Source organism: Vidua macroura, chromosome 2 (genome assembly GCF_024509145.1).
Source record: "Vidua macroura isolate BioBank_ID:100142 chromosome 2, ASM2450914v1, whole genome shotgun sequence".
NCBI classification, from domain to species: domain Eukaryota; kingdom Metazoa; phylum Chordata; class Aves; order Passeriformes; family Viduidae; genus Vidua; species Vidua macroura.
This window is the reverse complement of record NC_071572.1, coordinates 21,108,399-21,130,951: the sequence shown is the minus strand read 5'-3', so window position 1 is coordinate 21,130,951 and position 22,553 is coordinate 21,108,399.

Below are 22,553 nucleotides of genomic sequence, written 5' to 3'. Positions count from 1 at the left end.
TCAGCAAAGATGTGGAAGAATACGTGAAGTTGATAAAAGACAGCAAACACTGATGATAAGACTAAGTGTGCAGACAAAATATTTGCTGGCTGTTGCAAAGTGGGTTGCAATACCCCAAGTGAAACATTACACTACCTGTTTTTTCTTTCTCTCTCTCTCTCTCTTATTCAGAGAAAAAAATATAATTTCACTAATCTAAAAAAAAATTAAATCCAAATTCCTTATGATAGCCTACAGTAGTAAATATCTGAATGGCAATTGGTTTCCTCTTGTGATTAAGATATTATCTTAATAATATATCTCAATATATATGTATCTTATATATATATATATATATATATATATATATATAATATATCTTATTATCTATTAGGGTTCTCCTTGTCTGTTGATACAGCAAGAGATTCCTCAAGTCATAACAAGCAGTTTAGACCTTTCAGAATGTTCTCTGAGTCCAAAAGAATTATAGAGAGAGCTACCCTGCCTTCAGCAATTCAATTACATTTTCAAAACTGCAAGGTTATTGGGACTTGCTTCATTATAGGAAGAATTCTACTGTTTGCATTTTATAGAGGAGGATTTATGATAAAATAATTTCTTCTGTGTCATTCCTGTTTTGAACAGGATTCAAATACAGAGACATCTAAAATAGTAGTGCTGGTAGTGCATTAGTATTAGAAACACAACTCATGTGGTTAAACTCTGAACATTTCTGCAAAGGAATGCTGTAATCTCTCTATATTGCCCATCACCTCTAACATTTTCAGACCAAGTACAAAGGTACACTTGTATGCCAGTGGCTGCACTCTGAGAGCAACCTCTTAGAAAGACTTTCAGCTCTAAGTAGATCAATTTTCTGCCTCTACAGCAGTTTCTGGATTAATATAATCTCAGGGAAAATTAAGAGAATGTGTCCACCAAACCCTGCCATGTGACAGGTTTAATTTATGACAACTTCAGGGTTCCTTTTCCTTGGATATGTGATTTCACCAAAACCAATAAAAAAGTAATTCCTAGCCTTTCAAATTTCTTTATCAGGATTTTGAAGGTAGACTAGAGACTGGATACTCAGACCTATCAGCACAGATATACCTATAGTTCTTGTGCTTGCTACTTTGCTATGGGAGATAAGGACTGGATGCTGTAACAAATGTATAAACCCTGGTCCTGCTAGAGGCAGCACAAATTCTTGTTTGAATGAAGCAGCACATTGAAATGAAGAATGAAGGTCTTTTGTAGTGCTTCTGACTGGAAATACAAAACTGTGCAACCTTGATCCTTTCTTTGAATCTTTCGAATTTACAGGGTTTGCTAAACCCATAATGGGAACTTTCATAAACATCCTTTTAGATTATTCTTCCTTGACAGCAAGACTTTCTAGAACATATCAATATTTTTTCCATGATTTTTTGTGAGAAAAATACAAATGAACTGTCTCATGCACATACAATACATTTAGGAGCAAATCCTAATCAGTAGCACACATGTGTTCCATTATATTATCTCTGCAGCTTTTTGAGATGCATAAGTCTAGACACAGAGCAATCCTTCCATGAAGATCTAAGTCTGGAAGCAAGGTACATTAGGCAGCTATCTGACACAAGGAATTAGCTATTCTCTATCTGTCTTCCACAACACAAAAAAATTCATCAGGTCAGGTTCTGGATTAAATCTTCACCTGTGGAGCCAGTGCATTGCTAATTCCAGAATGCTTCTGCATATTCAGCTTGCATTTGAACCTCCACCTGAGGAACTCAAAGCAGAAACTGACCATGAAGAATAAGCCCATAGCGGCTTAATGCCTCCATGGCATAGAATAATTTTCTCCAGAGCAAATCTTACACCTATTTCTGTTTGTCTTAAAAGGAACCAGCAACATCTGTATGATCCCATTGAGACATTTTATAGCAGTTCCTCTGCGTCTATGAATTTTCACAGGTGGAAACAATTATGTAGAGTACTACAAAATGTACTATCAGAGCATACATAATTTCCAGTTTATGCACTATCACAGTAAGTGTGAATGTGGAGATGGTCTTCTAGTGAATATTAGAAAGACTGGTCAGAGCTAATCTACTAATGCAGAAACCTGTGCCATCCTACCCTTCTAAATATATGACTTACAGATAAGAAAAAAAAATTAAAAAGTAATGACTTAAAATTTTTCTAGATGTGACAACCATAATACCAATATAAATTAAAAGTATATATAAATAGGAAGCAGTAAGAGGAAACCAAGCCTTGATATACAAAGGTAAAAAAGTCATACTTACATCCTTCTTTTTCTCTCTGTGCAATAGAATTTTCTACTCCACGTTCAAACATGATCTAATTATAATCTAAGTTATTATCTAATTGGTTCCTTTCAGTACTTTTTAATGTGTTTTTACTTTCTTGTTTACATTGAAAATTAGGTCCTTATTCTATCTTTCTAATAGATAACAGCATTTCTTTTGAGAATTGCTACAAATTGTCTGTCATATTACTGTGTGTGGCTGCATGCAGAAGTAGGACATTTCATCCTGGTAAAGATAAGTGTTGATGTCAAAAAAAGATGAGAGATGTGTTTAAGAATTAATTCCAAAAGACAATTATACTTTGACCTTTATTTTTCTCTTTTTGTGAAGCAACAAAGAATAATATTATCTGTTGGGGTTAATTAAAATGCAACTCAGACCTGCAACTCATGACACCATGTCAAGGTACAACTGTAATTTGCCTTCTTCATGGAAAAAATCTCTGGCATGATAAAAATATGAACTCTTTGGAATGTAACATTTTGACAAATCAGCTTTTCAAGGAGAAGCCTTTGATTTTCCTCTTCTGTACTTGTATGAGACTATATCCAAAGTTACCACCATAAAGAAATTTGCTTATAGTAAATAAAGCTACTAGACTAGGCAAACATATTCTTAGAGCCTTGAGGCTGTCCAGAAACTCAGATCAAGTAACAAAACCGGAAAATGAAAAGAAAACCTGTCAGACTGTATCAAGAATGTACTGCTGGGATGTTAATTCATAGCTAGTTAGTCTAGTCAAAAAATCTGTAATATGTATAGTTTTCCAGCTTTATTAACTTTATACTATTTGGTGAGTGGTAGGTTTGGTTTCAATTAAGTGGTAATTTGCTTTACATGCTCTTCCTAGGTGGTCTTGGAAGACCAGTTGTTTTATTAAAAAGAAACACTGAAAAAGACCTCGCTTGAAAATAATTTAAAAATTTCTATTTAAAAAGATAGTGTTTTATTTTACAAGTTACGCACTTTTTATTGAGAAAATTACAGCCCTTTACAGGTGATTTAATTAAAATTGTCCATGACTGTAATGATGCATCATCATTATATGTTGCCAGCATATTAATTCCTGCTTCTTGCTTTGCCCATTCCTTGACATGAAAAAGAACCTTGTAACACTTCTACTGAAAATGAGATGATTAATCCAACTGGAATTCAGATTTATTAGTGGGAACCCAGTGCAAGCACCATATACTGTTTGGCTCAGAACACAGGCAGAAGGACGCTTGATTTACCACTAAATTTGAATGTAAATATATTCCACTGATGCAAGAGGAAGATTCATGAGGGGCTTGTTGGACTGGGATTGGAATCCATAGCCGGTCACCCTCCTGTGAGCACAGCATGTCTCCTGGCTGAGAGGTGCTTATCATATTGTTCACAGGGAACGTGGCTGCTGATGACATAGCTGGGTTTCACTGGGACAGGACACAGCTGGTTCATTGCAAATCTGGGCTGAAGGGCAATGACATTTCTCTCATTTGAACAATTTGGAGAGTAGGGCTTACAGCAAAGGAAGTAAGGTGAGTCACTAATACCAACATAAAAAATTGTTTTTTCCATGGTTTAGAATCCTTACCTTCAGCTATTGTCAGCTGAAAAGCCAACAAAGGCCCACTCATGACCATGCCATAGGCCAAAATTTTGCTGGCCACTTGAATCTTTAACTGCAACTATAGTTATCATCAATATGGTTGGGAGGACTGCTTTCCTCCCATTTCCTATGGAAAAGAACACACAAATTTAATGTTCAAAATTCTTTCTGTACAAGGCAAAATATTTAGGGCATCAAAATAAACTGAATCTATTTCCTATAGTAGAATTGAAGAAAAGAAGAATGCCTTCTGTTCAAATAGATTCTAGGTTTCTCTTTTAATTCCCTGCATGACTTTAAAGAAGGCACTTGGTCTTTCTCTGCATAATTTTCCTTCCTGGAAAGTGAAGATAAGAAGTTCTTCTTTTTTCTCTTACACTCCAATGTACTACATTTTTAAAATATTAACTTAACATAGAATTAATGAAAGTAAATCTGTGACTCTATAGTTAAACATACAGCAACTTAATATTTATTTTGCAGAAAAAAACATTGCATTTTTCAAAGGTTTTAGTATGACTAATTTTAAATGCTTTAGCTAGTTTTTTAGCTGCAAAATTTTGCATAAAACAAAACCTTCACATTTTTTCACTGTCTAGATATTTTATTTAATTTTCTTACTCTTTCACAGATGATAGTAGTTACAATCATAGATAAAAGAGTCTGTAACTATATATCAGGGTGGTCCTAATCAGGAAGCCAAACATGTCATTCATGCATTCAGAAGGATTGGAAAGATTGTTTTCTTCCTTATGATAAATGTTTGTACTACTGCCTTTACTATATTAATCACATACTTCATAACTTTCATAAGTAATCTGCCTCATTCAGAAGTCTTTTTTTAAATTTAATGTCTGTCTTAGAAATATTTAATGCATTTTTTTAATTCTCCTCTGAAGGACTAGAAGATGTCTACAGTTAGAGATACTCTTGCTCTTCTGAGGTGTTAGCTTTGGAGCCTGGATTTTTTTCTCCTTTTTTCCTTGACGTATAGTTCACGTCTTCACATCATCCAGAATTTTCACATAAATCCCCTGTTATTGTTGGAACATCTTTTTTCTTGTCTTTCCTCTTTATCCTGCATATTACAATGAATTTTTTAGTTTGTGGTTGTGGCCTGTAGTTAGCAGTATGTGGGAGAGCAGCAGCACATAAACCAGAGGCTCCAAGGACATTTACTTCTTAAATTCTTTGTCCTGTGATGACAGAAAAAATAACTCAGTTGCTGAGGCATTTCTTTCAATCTTGTGGTTTTGTATGGTATGATACTGTCAACATCTGGAGCTGAGAAATAATTTAATCTTTCAGCTTTTTAATGTGTGGGGTTTTTTTCTGTTCTTATAATAAGAATGATAGCAATAAAAATATTCAATAAAGAAAGGAAAAGCCAGCAATAAATACAGAATAAAAAATAATATCAACAGCCTGTGGTCTGAAAATGACAATTCCCTGTCTTGTCCATCATACTTTCCTTATGACTGGAAAGATGACAGTGAAAAATATTTCTTATTTCTGTTTTTAATATGAACTGGACTAAAAATGACATGATTCCATTAAATTTTCAGTATTGACAGTGCAAAAGAAATATGTAACTTATTTAAAGCCATAATATAAGTTATAATGCAAAATGTAACATGACTAATCCACTACTGGTTTAGGTTCACCACTTATTAAAACACTCTTTTCCATTGTCTTTCTTGTTGCCATTCTCCAACTTGCTTCACATTAAGTTGTTGAAACGAATGTGGCATTTAATTCTACATAAAGATGAGATTGTGAAAAACCCAGGAGTGCCAGGTTCCACAGGGAACGGCTGCTCCAAGGGAAGCAGCTGGGACCAAGAGCGGCCCTAGCACACGGATCCAGCAGGACCATGGCAATGCACAGCACAAGAGCAGGGCTGGGATGGGGACAGTGACCTCAGACAGTGACAGTGACAGCTTAGAACCCTGCAAAGCCTCGGAGAAACCTCAGCAGATGTGGACCAAGGCGTGGTCAGGATCCAGCCCACAGGTTAGGGTGAGGATGAAGACTGATGAAATGAGTCAGGGACAAACACAACAATGACCAAGATGGAGCCACAGGCAGGTAACCTCCCAGTGTGAGGGTGTGCACAAAACCCTGGAACTGAGTTATTATAAGATATTTTACCATAGTCCTGAAGACCTGACTGTAGTACTGATAATTGAACCTCCTGGCCACAAGTGTCTTATAGACTGAAAAAAAAAAACAGTGAGCAGAAAGACTAAAGTCACACCAAAGAATGCAGCAGCTTGATCAGCATGACCCACCAGTATAAAGGCAAATGCAAGATGAATTTAGACTTTGGACCCCCTAAATCTCTGCATCTATTCTGTATATTGCAAAAAGTCAAGGTACTTTCCAGATCAAGCTTGTTTTTCTGTATATTGCAGAAAGTCAAGGTGCATTTCCAAATCAAACCTATTTTCAAATGAATGGGTCACTGTTTTTCAACTTTCTGAGCAGTATTTAATCTCAAGTCTGGTTGTTTTGTTATTTTACATTTGGGGAATGACTATCTCTCTTTGGATGTATTAAATACTTAGGAAAATTTCAGATTTATTTGGAAGATTTATGAATGTCTAGTAATTCTCAAAACACATTTCCATGCAGCAAAAGAAAAAAAAATACTCTAGACAATTTGCTTTTGAAAAATCTAGCCAAAAATATTTCAATAGAATAGACAATACTTATTATATAAAAGTAATATTTTTTCCAAAATGGTCTAAAGGAAAACAAATCTGATCATTAGGTAAGAAGATTGTATTTTAAAATCATCATATCACAATATTTTCTTTGAGTTTTTTACACAATGACCAGTATCTATTGGTATTGATATCTATAAAGTAGTGACAATAATTTACAGGAGGTTAAAGATACACAGAAAGAATATAGCCAGTACTACTATAAAAATATCAAGCGATGACTGCAATAATAATGATGTGTCATGATATTCAAGTTTATAATGTGAAAAAAAAGGAAGAAAGTAAGGTTTAAAATTAAAAATAAATATCAGAGTTCTACAGAACATGTTTAAAGGTACACTGTCTTCCTCATGTTCAATACAAGATATATTGTTCACAGTAAAAGAAAAGCAATTTCTTCCATTTCTATATCTTCCTTCCAAAATTCCTTTTCATAGGGCTTTCAGATGGAACAGCAAATGGGAATTCCTGATTCTCTAAAGCAATAATCTATCAACAACCTTTATGAGTCCTTTGCAACTTGAGATACTGTACAAGTTTATGATTATAAAATGACCCAAGAACTTTTGTCTAATCAAAAAATTGCAAAATAAAAGAAAGGCAGAAGAAAGGAGTTCAATTTTTCCAGTCTCAGATGACAATTGAAACTTAAACCACAAAAATTACTGTCACATGAAATCTCACTTTCAGCAAGTACCTTGAAAATAGAGTTACTGAAAACAAAATTAAATAAATTTTAAAAAGAGTTTTAAATCATGTCATGTGAGCTGTGAGAAGAGTAGCAAAAGCATTATTAAATATGATCAGGGGTCTGTATTAACTATGAGACTAGGACTGCACAAAAAGTCTCCAAAACATAATTTATGCAACATTAAATTGTTATCTTTCTTAATAAGAAATTACATAATAACCAAAGCATTTTTCATAAACAGGTAAAACCAAGGCAGTATAGAAATGGATGGTAACTTTATAAGACCAACTGTTCCTGTTGGTGTAGCAATATGTCAGGAAAATGCGGCATGATGAAGAGTACCTCTAAAATATGAGATCCCTTTGATGTTAGCTGTGATACCAGAGCCTAGTGAAGAATTCCCCTCTATAACTTTTTCTATTTCCACATGCTCAGCAAAGGCATCAGGAGCTATGATATGAACTGATCTAATGACAGGACTTAGAAGCTTGGAGTGACTGTATTAGCAATGTGTACACCCAGGGTCATATTCTAGCACTCCCTGGTACAAATCTGTCTTGCACTCAGACTGATGTGGGGCCTGGGCTGCAGCACGTATAGCAAATTCACAAGCTTTAATTTGGCTTCCTAAATCACAGTGAAACTTTAAACCTTGGATATCTGAACAAATATACTCCCAACAGTCGTAACCAGGATTATGCAGACAAGGCTTGTGTTTTGTTATTTGAGGAATTATGGTATAGGTGTGTGTACACTTCCACTGCTAGACTGGAAACGGCATATGGAGCTCTTTATCCACTCCCAGCTTCATCTGCCATGCAATTGCTAAGACTGCTTTAAAATCATGTCTAGTTTAGCTAAAAAAATATGGTAAACTTCAGCTCCTAATTCAGCCAAATGATATTTGGGTATGCAATACATAAATGTCTATTACATGAAGCAGCTATTGAATCTCAGGTGCCCTTCTGTGGTGTCACTCACTGCATCAGCTGCTTTCATTCCTGGAGCAAGGAATGGGGATAACCAATCCCTTGTAACTGAACATGTGCTGATTTTGTGCTGAACATGATTATTGCATTGACTATGTACTGAGCTTACACGGTGACTGTACTTAGATGTGTCTGACAGATATTAATGGTAGCTAAATCTCACTGTCTGTATGATAAATCATGTTAATTTTAGATTATGCATATAAAAATACTTAAATGAGACCGTAAAGTAGGCAAAGTCAGGATCTGGCTGCCTTTCCTTAAATAAAAAAAAACACTTTAACACTTTAAAATAACTCTCAGCTATTTCTATATTATAGATACTTTCTCTAATTCACATTTTCTTTGCTATTAAGAAGAAAGTTATGTGTTTGCTTATAGAACTGCTAACAGGTTTCAGAGAGCTTCAGAAGCCAACTCAAATATATTTTTTTACATCAAAAAATAAATATCAGCCGTTCTCTAAAGCTATGAAAGAATTCTGTGACTCTACAGTTACCAAACATGCCCTGCATCAGGCTTAAGTCCTTCTTCAAGACTGATTGCTGAAGAGAGGAACGGGTATCCTTAACTTTCTCACAGACAGGGCAGGTAGAGATCAGTTTGCTGTTCTGCACAGCATGGAGCACCCAGAGCATGAATTCTCCCTGGATCTGCAACGAGCTACTTGGAATCTGCAGTGGCTCAGGGCAATGAGGAAAGGATCAGGTGCCTAAGGTCTGACCTTACTTTTGCCAAGTGAGGGAGGCTTTTTGTCATTAGCTTAAATGAGAGGAGGAATGCTACAATGAGCTGGGCATCTGGCTCAGGATTAGCCTCAACTAAAATAGTGCTGTGTATGCAAAGATCAAAAATGAGCATTTTTAAAAAAAAACAAGCAGTTCATCCTCCCACAGAACATTCCATTTATATGAATTTAAGATATATGTTCTTTATAATAAATGCCTTCATCATAACAGGAACTATGTTCATGAACAAAGGCTCATCAGCTGGTGGCTTAACAGTGCAAAGCATGAAAATTTCTGCCTCCTTCTGCTTTTAGTTACTGGCGTCCTTTACGGTATAACAGTGAAACTGAAGATTCAAGTAGTATTAATTTTGTCTTCTGAACAAAGAAGTAGACCTCCTCCTTCTAGTCCCATGAAAAGCATGGATTTTTCAAAATCTAAATTGCCAGGGAACTGCTAAAGCATGTTTTCAGGGCACGAGTCAGTACTCAATAAATACGTCTCATTTTAAGTTATTGACACACATGTTAAGAAAAAAAGCAGGTTGTTGGGCTTTTTCAGGATAAGGATCTGAGCTCCTTTTGTATGTTTGTTTGTGTAACATCTGACATTGGGATTTTTATGCACTGTAAAAAAACCCATACAAAGTATATAACTTATAAACACTCATACACAAAAGATTTACAGCACAGAAGATTAAACTGTGAAACAGGACTTCTGCAAGAAATGTTTACCTTTTTATATTAACTATTATCAAGAAAATGTGATTTTTCATTGATATCGGGGTATTAAATTGTTCCAAATTCATTCACACCATAAAGCAAAAGAGTGTTCTGGTAATGGCTCTATTTTGATGAATGCACAATGCTTCTTTTTATTTCTTTTCTTTTTTTTTTTTTCCTGAGAGCAAAATAAAAAGTGGAATACGAATCAAAAAGAGGGGGGAAGTTAAACTTTGCATGTAAAGATTTATTGCTGCATTTTTATTTTAAATTTTGCTGCAAACTTTATGATCTTTATAGGTTTTGATTTGTTTACAGCTAGAGTCTCTAGCATTGGCACTCTGACATTTTTGTTTAATATAAACACTGTTTCTTGACACCTTCTGGAGAAAACACTGAAAATAAATAAAGACAGAAGATGCACATTTTTAAAAAGCCACTATTGAATATGTGCAAATATGCTTTCACAATGGCCATTTCAACAAAAGGCTAAATGTGTTGTTTGAATCCATGAAGCATTTTTCCTTCCCTCCCCTTAAGATACAACCTGTTTCATATAGTTCAGCTGAATAAATTTTATAGTGGTATGGAACTGAGAAATGCCAGCATCAAAACTTTAATAAACACAGTTTGAATCTTTGAAAATGAAGCTGTCAACCATGGTTTAGCAAGCATATGGCACATTTTGGAAAGAAAAATATCAGAGTAACTCAGTTTAAAAATATCAAAGTAAGACAGTTTTAAAAATATCGGAGTAACACAGTTTAAAGCATAATTTTTCTCGCAAAGCAGGATTCTATTTAATACTTGGGTTTTTATCCTATTTCCTGATAACTTTATTTTCTTCCTACCCTAGATGATGGTCCTGAAGTGCATAGCTTTCTACAGTGTATGGGATTGATTAGAACTGAAGTCTGACCTGCTCTGTGCCATTTCACAGCCTGACAAAACCTTGCCATGATTGGTGCGGGTACTTCTAAAAAGAAAGATTTTGGGGGGAGTTAGAAAGCCTGTCTCAGATTTTTAATTCTTATTTTGAGAGTAACTGTTATCTTTCATGGTTTGGATAGGTTTCATAACCTTTTTGGAATTAAGTTTCCTATTTCTGAACAAAAGTTTCAATGAGTTTCCCTCTTTATTGGCAAAGGGAAGAGATAATTGGGAAAAAACAAGCATTTTGTTTTTTTGAAATTTTTTTTTTTTTTCTGTACATACCATGTGAGAAAAATTGTCATTCATGATGGTTATTTGTTCCTAATAAATAATAAGGTATTGCATACAGAAAATGTTGCAATATACATTATTAAATGCAAATCATTAGGACAATACCCTCATCTCTAAGGAATAATTTGAAGGGCTTTATGCTGAAGTTCCAAAGGTACTAATGCACAAAAAGAAGTAGAAAAATTTATTTTGTCATTCACCTGAAGAGAATTCATGGTAACTGAAGAGAATTCATGGTACCTGAAAAAGGAAAAGGGAAAAGGAAATTATAATCAACAATACGTTAAAGCAATAAGACAATAAAACGAAGAAATATTTTCTCTCTTCAGTTTTCCCTGTAGTCTCCTGAGTGTCTCATAAGCTGCTACTTCTCACCTGATTTCCTATCCTTGCGGTAAAGACCACCACCACCAACTGCCCTTAAATCAAATTTTTCTGCTACTTTTTGGTCTTCTATCTGGCTTTCCTTCCAAATAACAGTCGATTGCATATGTCACTGCCAAAGTATGGCTAAAGTTTCGTAGATCTGAAAACAGTTTAAAGTGTTCTTAAATAGTAATGTCAGGAAGGTCTACCCTTACATGGGGTAAGTAGACCTTCCCTTTGTGAATAAGAGCTTAGAAAATCAGATTAATTATTCTAATGCAAACAATTAATGTAATCACAACTTAGAAATGAACACTTGTATAAACAACAGGCAATTCAGTAATATCTGGTGGGTAGTCATGATTGTGAGAAGATTTGGGCAAATAGAGTAAGTATTAACCAGGCTGGGTAGCTGCATATCAGTATAGTGTCTTCTGGTACCAAGAGCAGAAGAATGAAATATTCATCAGGGAAAACACATCAAATCTCCATACTGCTGTTCATACACACATATATGACCTTCTTTAATTGTCTTAATCAACCTAAAACTAGACATAGCTTGCATTACTTCCAGTGGCTTAAGACTGTTTATGGCATTATTTGAAAGATAGTTCCTACTATCTTTCATGTTCTGGTGTTGCTGGTGTGCTACTTGTGGCTATGAACTTGTTTATTTCTGGCTGTAGGTGGCTGTATCACTGTGGGGGGTGTTTGCCTAAACAGTTTATCAGTTTGGTGTTAAACTAAAACAATTGCAACAACATGACAGTAATGAAACCAGGTCTGAAAATTATCCAATCTTTTGGGAAACTGAGCTCAGCTAACATGAGTCATGGCTGTTTCCTTTTGGAAAGATCCATAAATTTTTTGCAGTTCCTGTAAGACTTCCATGAAATTCCTGCCACCGTGAAAGAATAATTCCAAATACTGGTTACCAAAATTGCCTGTAAGCAATTCAAAGGACAAGAGAGCATCTCATTTAGTATAATGGGGAATAAAAGAGTTAAGACACAATCCTGTAGCTTGGATTATCATTTTATCTCTGCAACTCTAGTTTTCATATATTCACCTCAGTACTTCAATGTCATCTTAGATTTTAAGTGGAGTATAAGTTTGTTCTAAGCCCAAAGAAAAAGACTCAAGCAGACAAAAATCACAGCAGACAGGACATGCAATGTAACGACATCAAGCCAAGCTCTCTTGAGACTTAAAGTCTAAATTGCATTCAATTTTTCATTCCAGAGCTGAAAAGAAGAGCATAAGGTTAGTGTTAGGTCTATGAGGTCATGTAGATATACTCTGAAATGATTTATTAACTCAAAGGGTGTATATGTGCAGCTACACATATCCACCCTTCCTTCATTTTAGATACAGAACTTCATAGAAATTGTCTGGAAAAGAATCAAAAGTACAAACTGAAGAAACAGCAGCATTTATATGAATCCCTTTTCTGTTGGAGGAAAGATGGGGTTTTACATCATGATCTGAATGCCAGCAAACAGAGAACAGCCTCTGAAAGGCAGCCTACTTCAGAGGGTTGAGTGCTTATTTCAAGGAGCTCCCTTTGCCACTTCATCAAGAAAAAGAGGCAGATGTGCTTTCAAATGCATAGCAATAGGCACACAGAGTTTTGGCTCCTATTTTTTTTTTCCTGTTGAAGAAGGGAAAAAACAATGCCTAAGCCATCCTCATTTCAAAAATACAATAGACAGCAGGTATCGTTCATGGGCAAGACGTAGCTACGGCACTAAAAAAGGTCTCATGAAATGATGCAACCTCTCTTATAGAGAGTGACACTGAGCACACAAGGCACAGCAGGCAGGCAGTGGTCTGTAACCAGCTGCTTCTTCCTCTCCCCACTTCTGCAAATCTTGCCCTAGTTTCTCATCCAGCATGAGGCTTGCATAGCAGGCTGCTGCATTGTCACTTGTCAGCAGGATGTGAAATTGTTTAATACAGGCTTTACTGGGAAGTGGTGTCTAGTAATTTGGATTTGAAATGGTAAATCTATAAATGATGATGGTAAACTCAGACAATAATGTTGCAGTCCGTAGACATAGCAGAATTGAAATGGTCCTTGCACAGCAGTATTGCTACATTCAGAAACTGAAGTTAATGAAACAGCAGTCTGGGACTGTGAACTCTATCAACAATTTACAGGCAAATGCTTGTAGTAAAAGGCTTAAATATGGTCTTTATTACAGTTTCAGGTTGTTTCCCTTCATCTGTTTCAGCCACCCACCTGCAATGCAGAAAGTATTCCCTCTCCTTTAAATTCTCCCCAAGAAATCAAAATGAACCTGGTGGAGAAGAGTTTGCAACCATTTCCAATGAAGTCTTCACAACAGCAAATGACATTACCATATTGATGGCACTGAAGGTGCTGATTGCACTGGAAACCAGCACAGACATTTTGACCAAGAGCAAAGGTTTTTTACAGATATCATATGTAACTTACAACCAGCCTGAAAGGGCAATTGAAATAGTGTTCTCTCAAATATTTTTTGTAATCTTAAACAAATACAGTAGATTAGGTGATGAATCATAGAACCATCTATATGTTAATTTTCCACATATTTCATTATATATGTTTCCATGTATTACATTATATATGATCCCATGAACTAGAAGCTTCTCCTAATGCTGTTGTGGTGACTGATGACTCAGTAAAGGTCTTCCCAAAGACCTTTACTAGGTAGCAGAAATGGATGTCCAAAGCATGTGCTGCAACTGTATGAAAATCTACTATCACTTCAGTTATCAAAGCTCATCTAAACTTCAACAGAAAAAACTTAAAGATTGTTTTCTGCAGATAGTGCAGTATTTTCACACTACACCTGGACATCCAATTTACTCTGTGTCTTTCAAGACACCTCTAGAACAAACTAGAAAGCATAGCTTTCCATTTCATTGCTCTTGCTTCCTTTTAATCACTTATTTCTTTCCTAACCTTGGTTTACTGTCCTAATTTCTTTAACATTTTCCCTGGCTTCTATTAAGTTATCTGAAAGGTTTATGTGCTTTCTTGCTAGACAATTTCTTTCCAGGTCCCATGGCTCTACTTTTAATAACACTGATACATTTCTCTGTGAATTTCTTGGTCTACCTTTCTTCTGGGTCTTTGATTTTTTTCACAGCAAATGGTGACTTTTATGAAGCGTTGTTATCACTGCCACAAATTCACTGCAGAAAACAATCAGCCCAGCTGCTAAATATGATCTTAGAGTATTACAAGGCCTCCAGTGCCTTTATTAATACTAGTATAAATAATTAAGTCCTTTTGTACATTTTTTACGATACCTGCTGAAAGTGCAAAGGATATTAAACATTAAATCTTTTTCCTAGTATCACATCATCTGGTTATTTTTTGGTTTTTTTTTTTCTGGAGACTTAAAATAAGATTTACTCTACTACTTTTGCCATTAATTTGTTATATGGGGCTGTCTGATATCTATTCCTTTCTTCATGTCTCAGTTAAACTAGTGATAAAAAGGCAGGGAAAATACGGGCTATGTTTAATTATAATGTCATGTTAGTATCTTCATGACATTATCTTGTAAAAATATGCCATGTAACCAATCAATTTGGAATAGAAGAATAAACTGAACAAGACAGGAAAGACTGATATGATGGATTGTATTGATCCAATAGTGCAGTGTACCACAGTTCTGATAGACTGGAAATGCTCATGTTGTCACTCCCATTAGATACCATAACCACTGCCAAATTCTGCCTAGAAAGGAAATCAAAGAAAGAAACAGCCCACATGACAAAATTACCAAATTACTTTTTTCTTCATTTTGATACAATGTATGACAATAGGCCACTTGTGCTGTAACACCAATTTATTTTTGAAATAGCATCAGAACATCATGCTGGAGCAAGCAACATAAAGACAGGTATTGTCCAAAACGGGATTCATCCTACACAAACAGTATGAGGATTGTTAAAGGAAATAATATTAAACACATTTTAGCAATCAGTGACTACAGGAACTCTGCACCCACCATGTACTCATCACTGAGTGGTTTGTACTGATCATAATGAAGCTGTATTTTGAAAAGAGATTAGAAGAAGATTAATAGTTTGGTGTTCTAATTTTCTTACAGAAAATACTCTCTGTCATAAAGATTGTGCTGGAAGAAAGTATAATAGTATTTATGAGAAAAAACTGACAAATGGGCAATCTAGGTGAACAGAGTTGGCAAGGTGGCACTTGATAAGATTTAAATCTGTTGTGCTAAGGAAGCATCTGCCATGGAATGGCTCCCTCACAATGAGCTCTATTAATAACTTAGATTTGCCGGTGGCATATGGTGTTACAAAAATATATTTGAATGTTCACTTAGTTGCATGCCAGACTGCCACAGAAATTAGACTTGATTGATGTTGCCAATGGGACTACTACAGATTTTCAAGTTGCCTGTAGTTATTCATCAGGTGCCCCACGTCAGTCTGTGATTTCTATGAAAGCAAGACGCAATATGCTCACAGCTTTAGCATCCGTATCAGTGCTTCTGTAGCTTAATAATTTTTTAGTGGCATTTTATTTAGTTTTATTTCAGGTTTGGGATTTTTTGGGGGCTAGGGTTGGTGGCTGGAGGTTTTGTTTTGTGGGATAGAATATACCAAAAATCACAGAAAAGCCTCATCATCAGGAATAAACCCAAATACTCCAAACATTGTTCTGCTCAGGTTTGGATTGTCAGTTTATTAAGGCAAGAGGCAATGGGCAGAAACTGATGGACAGGAAGATCCACCTGAACATGAGGAAGAACTTTCCTGTGCAGGTCATTGAGCACTGGAACAGGTTGCCCAGAGAGGATGTGGAGTCTCCCTCACTGGAGATATTCAAGAACCATCTGGACACAATCCTGTGCAATGTGCTCTGGGATGACCCTGCTTGAGCAGGGAGGTTGGACCACATGATCTGCTGTAGTCACTTCCAATTTTACACATTCTCTGAATCTGTAATATCACTGTGAATTGGCCAAGTATTGAAAAACTATCATAATCATTTTCCTGCCCCATTATCAGGTGAATGAGGAGACCAGATCACTACTGAGATGCTGTTGACCTGTTAGAGAACAGATCTCAATGCTGATCAGCTCGACATATCAGATTTTGAAAAGCAGTATGACTCAGGTGATACACTTCAGGTTTCCTGTCTGTCACAGCAGAGCACTTTACTGAAAGCAGCTTGCAGAAGGCAGAGAGCTTGAGACATGCTGAAATACATGGGCCACACTTCATCAGACCACTTCTACCATTCTCTTAAATTATCTCAAATACAAAACTAGAAGACTACTATACTATAGATATATATCATACTGTATAAATGAAAATTTAAGGCCTTACCTAAAGGGAGAAGAAAATGGTTTATGACTGCTTGATTCATCTCTTGTCAGTGTGAAATTCCTACACTGATCCTTCACAGATCACTGGTAATAATTACCCCACCTGGGGTTTGCTGGCATTGAGGCACAAGATCATGAAGACTGACTTCACATAGGATATTTTATTTTTCTGGCAATTAGCCACCCTGGCTTTAAAATTTTCAACCACTGCCTCCAAACTGCCTTCTGGCATCATGAATGTTTAAGGGTGAAAAACAGAAGAGTCGTTTGACACTTAGAGTCAAATTTAGCTCTTTTTTCCCTTCAGTGCAGGAGCTGTTAAAAGCAAAAACAACTTCCAGATCTGTTCTAACTTTTAATAATTTATTTAGAAAATAAAATATTCTCTTACATGTCTTTTAACCAACTACTTTTTTGTTGTTATTTAATTTTTCTGCAATTATTTACAATAAAGAAGAGTATACAGCACTCACAGCACGACAGGACACTACGTGGGAAATCTCTCTGTCACTTCCTTGGGTAGTTTGACTGTCTAGGACATGACTGACTGTAATTCAGGACTATTAGTCCTGTGAGTACTGGTGTGGTTTCTGTGAAATCAAGAGTAGTCTCTATATTCAGAAGCTACCCTGATATTTCATGGCATTAGCTCTCTAATTGCATTGGTACAGCTGAAGTATGCAAATTCATTTCATAGCTTTATTGAAACTAGCAATGTCCAGCATTTAATGATGTATTTCTCTTGCACCAGGAGCAAATGAGCTGGTGGTATGTAAGAAATGAGAATGTGTCTGTTGATATCCCATCGATCTGGACACTAAGAGTATTTCTTTGTCTTTTCTGTCCTGTCTGCAAGGCAGCTGCTTTCTTTCAATTATAAAAAGGTTCCTGTAAAAAGTTAACTTACATATTCACAATAAATATTGTCCAAGGTTGTAGGCACGTTCTGCCAAGCCCATTATTATTAGGCAGTGCTCATTTTATGATTTTATTTTATTACCTGACACTATATTAGCATAATGCCTCCCCATACACCAGAGCTTCTTTGGGCAGTGGATTGGACTACAGACCTCCTGAGATCCCTTCCTGTCTGAGTTATCCTGTGGTTCAGTGACATGCTTTCTAACTCAGAATTACCACTGGTGTTCCAACATGTCATAGTTTTCTGAGCAAAGTGTTGACTTTAAAACAGAGGGTATGTATGACAGACATGTACAGAAAAAGAAAAAAAATTTGCTAGTCGAATGTACTTTCTATTTGCTGCATAATTCAACTGTGACTTAACCAAATAATAATTTCAAAACAGAACATTGAGTGAAGTGTGGCTACCTACTTGTTCACGCTGTTTTTCTTAATTTAGTCTGTTGCAAAGATAATTTCCTATGGCTTAAAGAATGACACCAATAAGGATATCTAAAACTATGTTTCACCAGTTTCAGACATTATGTCTTAATACAGGGGATTGATAATTCTGCATAACACTTCCTAAAATATACGATTTGTATTGAATTTTTTCTCGCCTTGGGAACTTCCCCCCCCCTTTGTTCCATCTCTCTAGAGGAATTCATTACACTGAAATGAACTGATGTAAATTATAATTTTTCACCTCAGAGAATAGATTGTACAGTGCTTATTGCGCTTCTAGAAGATTTATAAGACCTCAACTGACTTCACTGCTACACCTGAAACTTAAAAAAGTGACTTGTCTCTGCTTTTGCTTGGTATCCCATCTGTAGTACTGATATAGTCTCAGTTTTGTGTCTTCAGGACTGATGGGAACAGGAAGATGTGACAGTAAAGAAAACAATGTAAGAACATAAGGAGGAAAAATGCAAAAAATGAATTTTTGTGCTGCCATCAGTGAGTGAAATCTGGTGTCAGCTGAAATGCCAATAGCAAATAATGTAAGTGCTTTTATCGTATTTGCAGCTGATGTATATGTAGTTAATGAGTTTTCTACAGCATCTACAATTTACTGGGCTAAGTGAGTAGAATAATAAGTTATAAAAGTATTAATACCACCTCATGAGGTCACATAAAAACATTACTGCAGGAAACACTGACACTTTTCCAGACACATGGAAAACAGAGTTCATAAAAAAACCCACTGCTGCTCCAAAACCAAGTTATCAGCAAGGACATTTTTTTTTCTTAAAACCTTGTTTGTGTTCTGTTATGAATCATTATTTCACATATGCATGTCTCTAGTTTAAAATGGTCATTTGCCTGGTTTGAATGATATAAGGAGTAACAATAAGCATGAAATTCTTTTTGATTAAATAAAACAGCAGAAGTGCAACTAAATCTTTTCAGCTTAGACCAGTGTAACATCTGCTTTGTCTGCAAATTGTTTCCTTTAACAGTTTGTTTTAACGAGTTGAAGCTTCTTACTTCAATTACTGGGGGTTTATTGTTCTTTTAGCTTGGGGGAGGGGTGGACTGTGATACTTTATCACTCAAAGGTATCTTTTTTTATAATTAACCTATATATATACAGGCAGTACTTATATAGGTATTTATCTTTGCATCTACACAGTTATTAAACCAAGCAGGTTTAAAAACAGCAGAAATACTTTTATATGATTAATGAGATTTTTTTTACCCATAGGTACATGTAAATAGCAACCCCTCCTTGAGCCTTAAATACAGCTATGGAACAGAGAACAACCAAATAGGTGTCAGAGTGAACTCTCTTTTCAGTTCTTTGCTTTCTTGATATATTTTGTTTTCACACCGAGGGATAAAATGACATAGGGAACAAAAAAGGGTTTGTCTCACTCTAAACTGCTTGTGAGTAGTTACAGTAACGCGACCAAAGAGCAGGGAAAGTACAAATTATGGATATTTTTAAGTTATGGACTGCTGTGGTTCACCAGAAAAGTAAAACTCAAGTGAATGCCCACAGGAAGAAAAAATAATCATAACTGTCTTCAGTACAGCCAAGGGAAGCAATCACTGTGAAGGATGCACTCCCCAAAATCACAGAGATTTACTTTTGGAGTAGTTCTAAATCTGTTCCCAGGTTCTCAGTCACCATTAGCAGTTGGATTGCCTTAAGATGGAGCCTTCTGGTCTAGATGCTGAGAGAAAACTTTTTCACATGCTCTGAAATGACTTGTGATATCAAGGAAAACAGTGGTAATCCAACTGGGAGATTTGCTGGAAAATGACACTTGTGACCCTGACCTGAAATGCTGAATAGACAGAAATATTGTCTTTCTAATTTTTCTAGTCCCAGAATGATGCTTGAAAGGATTATTTCTAATAATCCATTTATTTCGAATAATCTATTCTAGAAGTTTCTCTCCTGAAACATTTTCACATCAGTCTCCTTTTTAGATAGAGAAGTTTCCAAAAAAAACCTGTAATGTTTGTTTTTTTTTAATTTTGAGAGTGTTCTCTTTGATGCAGGATAATAGACTACACAACCTTTCAAATAAGTTCAGGACCAATATTTTGAAAAAAAAAATATTTAAGAGGTGAGCTTAAAGATGCCCAAGTATCTTGTCTACTGTAGGCATTGGTTACTTCAGTTTCAGGTAAAAAGAGTGGAAGTTTTATATTTACCCCTTATTTTGCCAAAAGAATTTGCATTGTGGCTCTGTGTCAATAGGACAGTATGAACCTGTTTTGTTTTCCAGTGCAGCTTCCTGGGGATTTTTTACCTAAAATGTTGTTTAAACTTAGAGAAGCAGTCAAGTCTGGAAAAATGTATGGAAATTTTTTTTTTTTTGGTTTGTGATTGATTTTTTATGTTTGATTAGTCGGTTAGTTTTGGTCAGTATCACTTTTTTGTTTGATATTTTAAATTTTGGGGAAATTATAAGATATACACAAGAAATTATAAAATGGTTTGAGTTGCAAGGGACCATAAAGATCATCTAGTTCCCTTGCCTCGGGAGTGATGCCTTCTACTTGAACACTTTCAGGGAAGGGGCACCCAAAACTTCTCTAGAAAACCTGTGCCAGTGGCTCAGCATTCTCAGAGTAAAGAATTTCTCTTAATATCTCATCTAAACCTACAGTTTTATGGTTTTCATGTATGACCCCTCATCCTATCACTGTATGCTCTTGTAAAAAGGCCCTCTCCAGCTCTGTTGCCAACCCCCTCCGGGTACTGGAAGGCTGATATAAAGATCTCTCTGGAGCCTTCTGTTCTCCAGACTGAACAGACCAAGCTCTCACTCTGTCTTCATAGGAGAAGAGTTCCTTCTCTCTGATCATCTTGGTGAGCGTTCTTTGAACTCACTCCAACAGGTCCATGTCCTTCTAATAGGGAGGCTCCAGAGCTGGATGCAGCACTCCGGGTGGGGTGTCACAAGAGCAGAGGGGCAGAATTACCTCATTTTCCCTGCTGGCCACTCTGCTTTTGATGCAGCCCAAGATCTATTTCCCTCCCTGGGTAAGTGCACATTGCTGGATCATTCTGAACATCTCATCCACCACCACCACCAAGTCCTGCTCCTTAGGGTTACTTAGCCCAGCCTACATTTGTCCTTGTTATCTTTACAAGTATATTTTCCAGTCCTTGGCTAGGAAGGTGGTTGTCAATTATAACCACTGTAAAATTACAGCAAAACTACTTGGCTACCACAGATCATATAATAAGGAAAGGAAGCCTAATTTGTTACTTGAAGGCTTCTCTCTAATGCATTATATTAATTACACTTCTAGTCAAGGGTAGTTCTCTATTTCACTAGCAACACAATTACAGTGCAGCCAAAGATGAAGGCAACCTGTTAATTGTTAGGTTATTTAAGTGGGTTAAATCACCTACCAAGAATCAGCAGCAAATATTGTTTGATCTCAATTATTAATACACTCAAATCTGACTGAGATTGTGTATAAACAAACACCACAGGAATGGGGGGTACAGGGTACCAGAAAAGTCTCATTCTGACTCAAGTGTTTGTGACATGGACTCACTTTCACTTGCACCTTTCTGAGGTAATGAAACTTCTTAATGATTTCCAGCAAACTGCTGGACAGAAACTAAAAAACTATTTCCATCTCAAGTTTTTCAATGCATTTGTTTATTTTACGATGAAGCAATCATTTTTCTTTCCTCTGGCTTCTTCTTTATGTGGTAAAGCTATTTTATTGCTGCTGGAAAATGCAGAATATATCATAAGGTTCACAGGGATAGTTCTGCCAGAGATGAAACTGGAATTAACTCCAGAACAGCTTATACCTAATGCAGTGGCATCATATTTGGAAATCAGGTATCAGTTTCAGTTTAAAGAAACAAATTGGACTACAAATTTTCCCATGATGTTGTTCAGTCAAGTGTATAATTTGATTTTTTACATTCATTATACCATATGGTTGGAAGTGTCACATATGGTTGGAAGTGTCAGCCAAAAGTCAAATGGCCATTCTTCCCCTACCTCATATCCCAGTTGTCCTTATATTTTAATAATTTTCTAGTCTCCCACTGTGATGTTGGAATATTTCTACTTGGATTTTCATATGCACATATACATATTTATGTGCAAAATATAATTTAATAAACTCTTAACATGCAGATTCAGAAACTCACTTTGAAGTAAGGAACAAACCTGAATTTTTCATATCTGCATCAGGAGTTGTCAGTGTTTATTTTAGTCTAATTTATTAAATAAACTATGGCTTAGAAATACTTTTAACATTGAACAGATGAAACCTTAAAAATAATTGTATGGATTGTTTAAAGGTAATACTATATTATTAAATATTATTGAATATTATTGAATGTCATTGAATATTATTACAGACTCAGTTCCTGCAGGTATTTTATTTAATATATATGTGTTACCCTGTCTGAGGTGTTATGCATCATCTGTGTAATATAGTCCTTAGTGGAAAGGCGATGATCACTGTTAC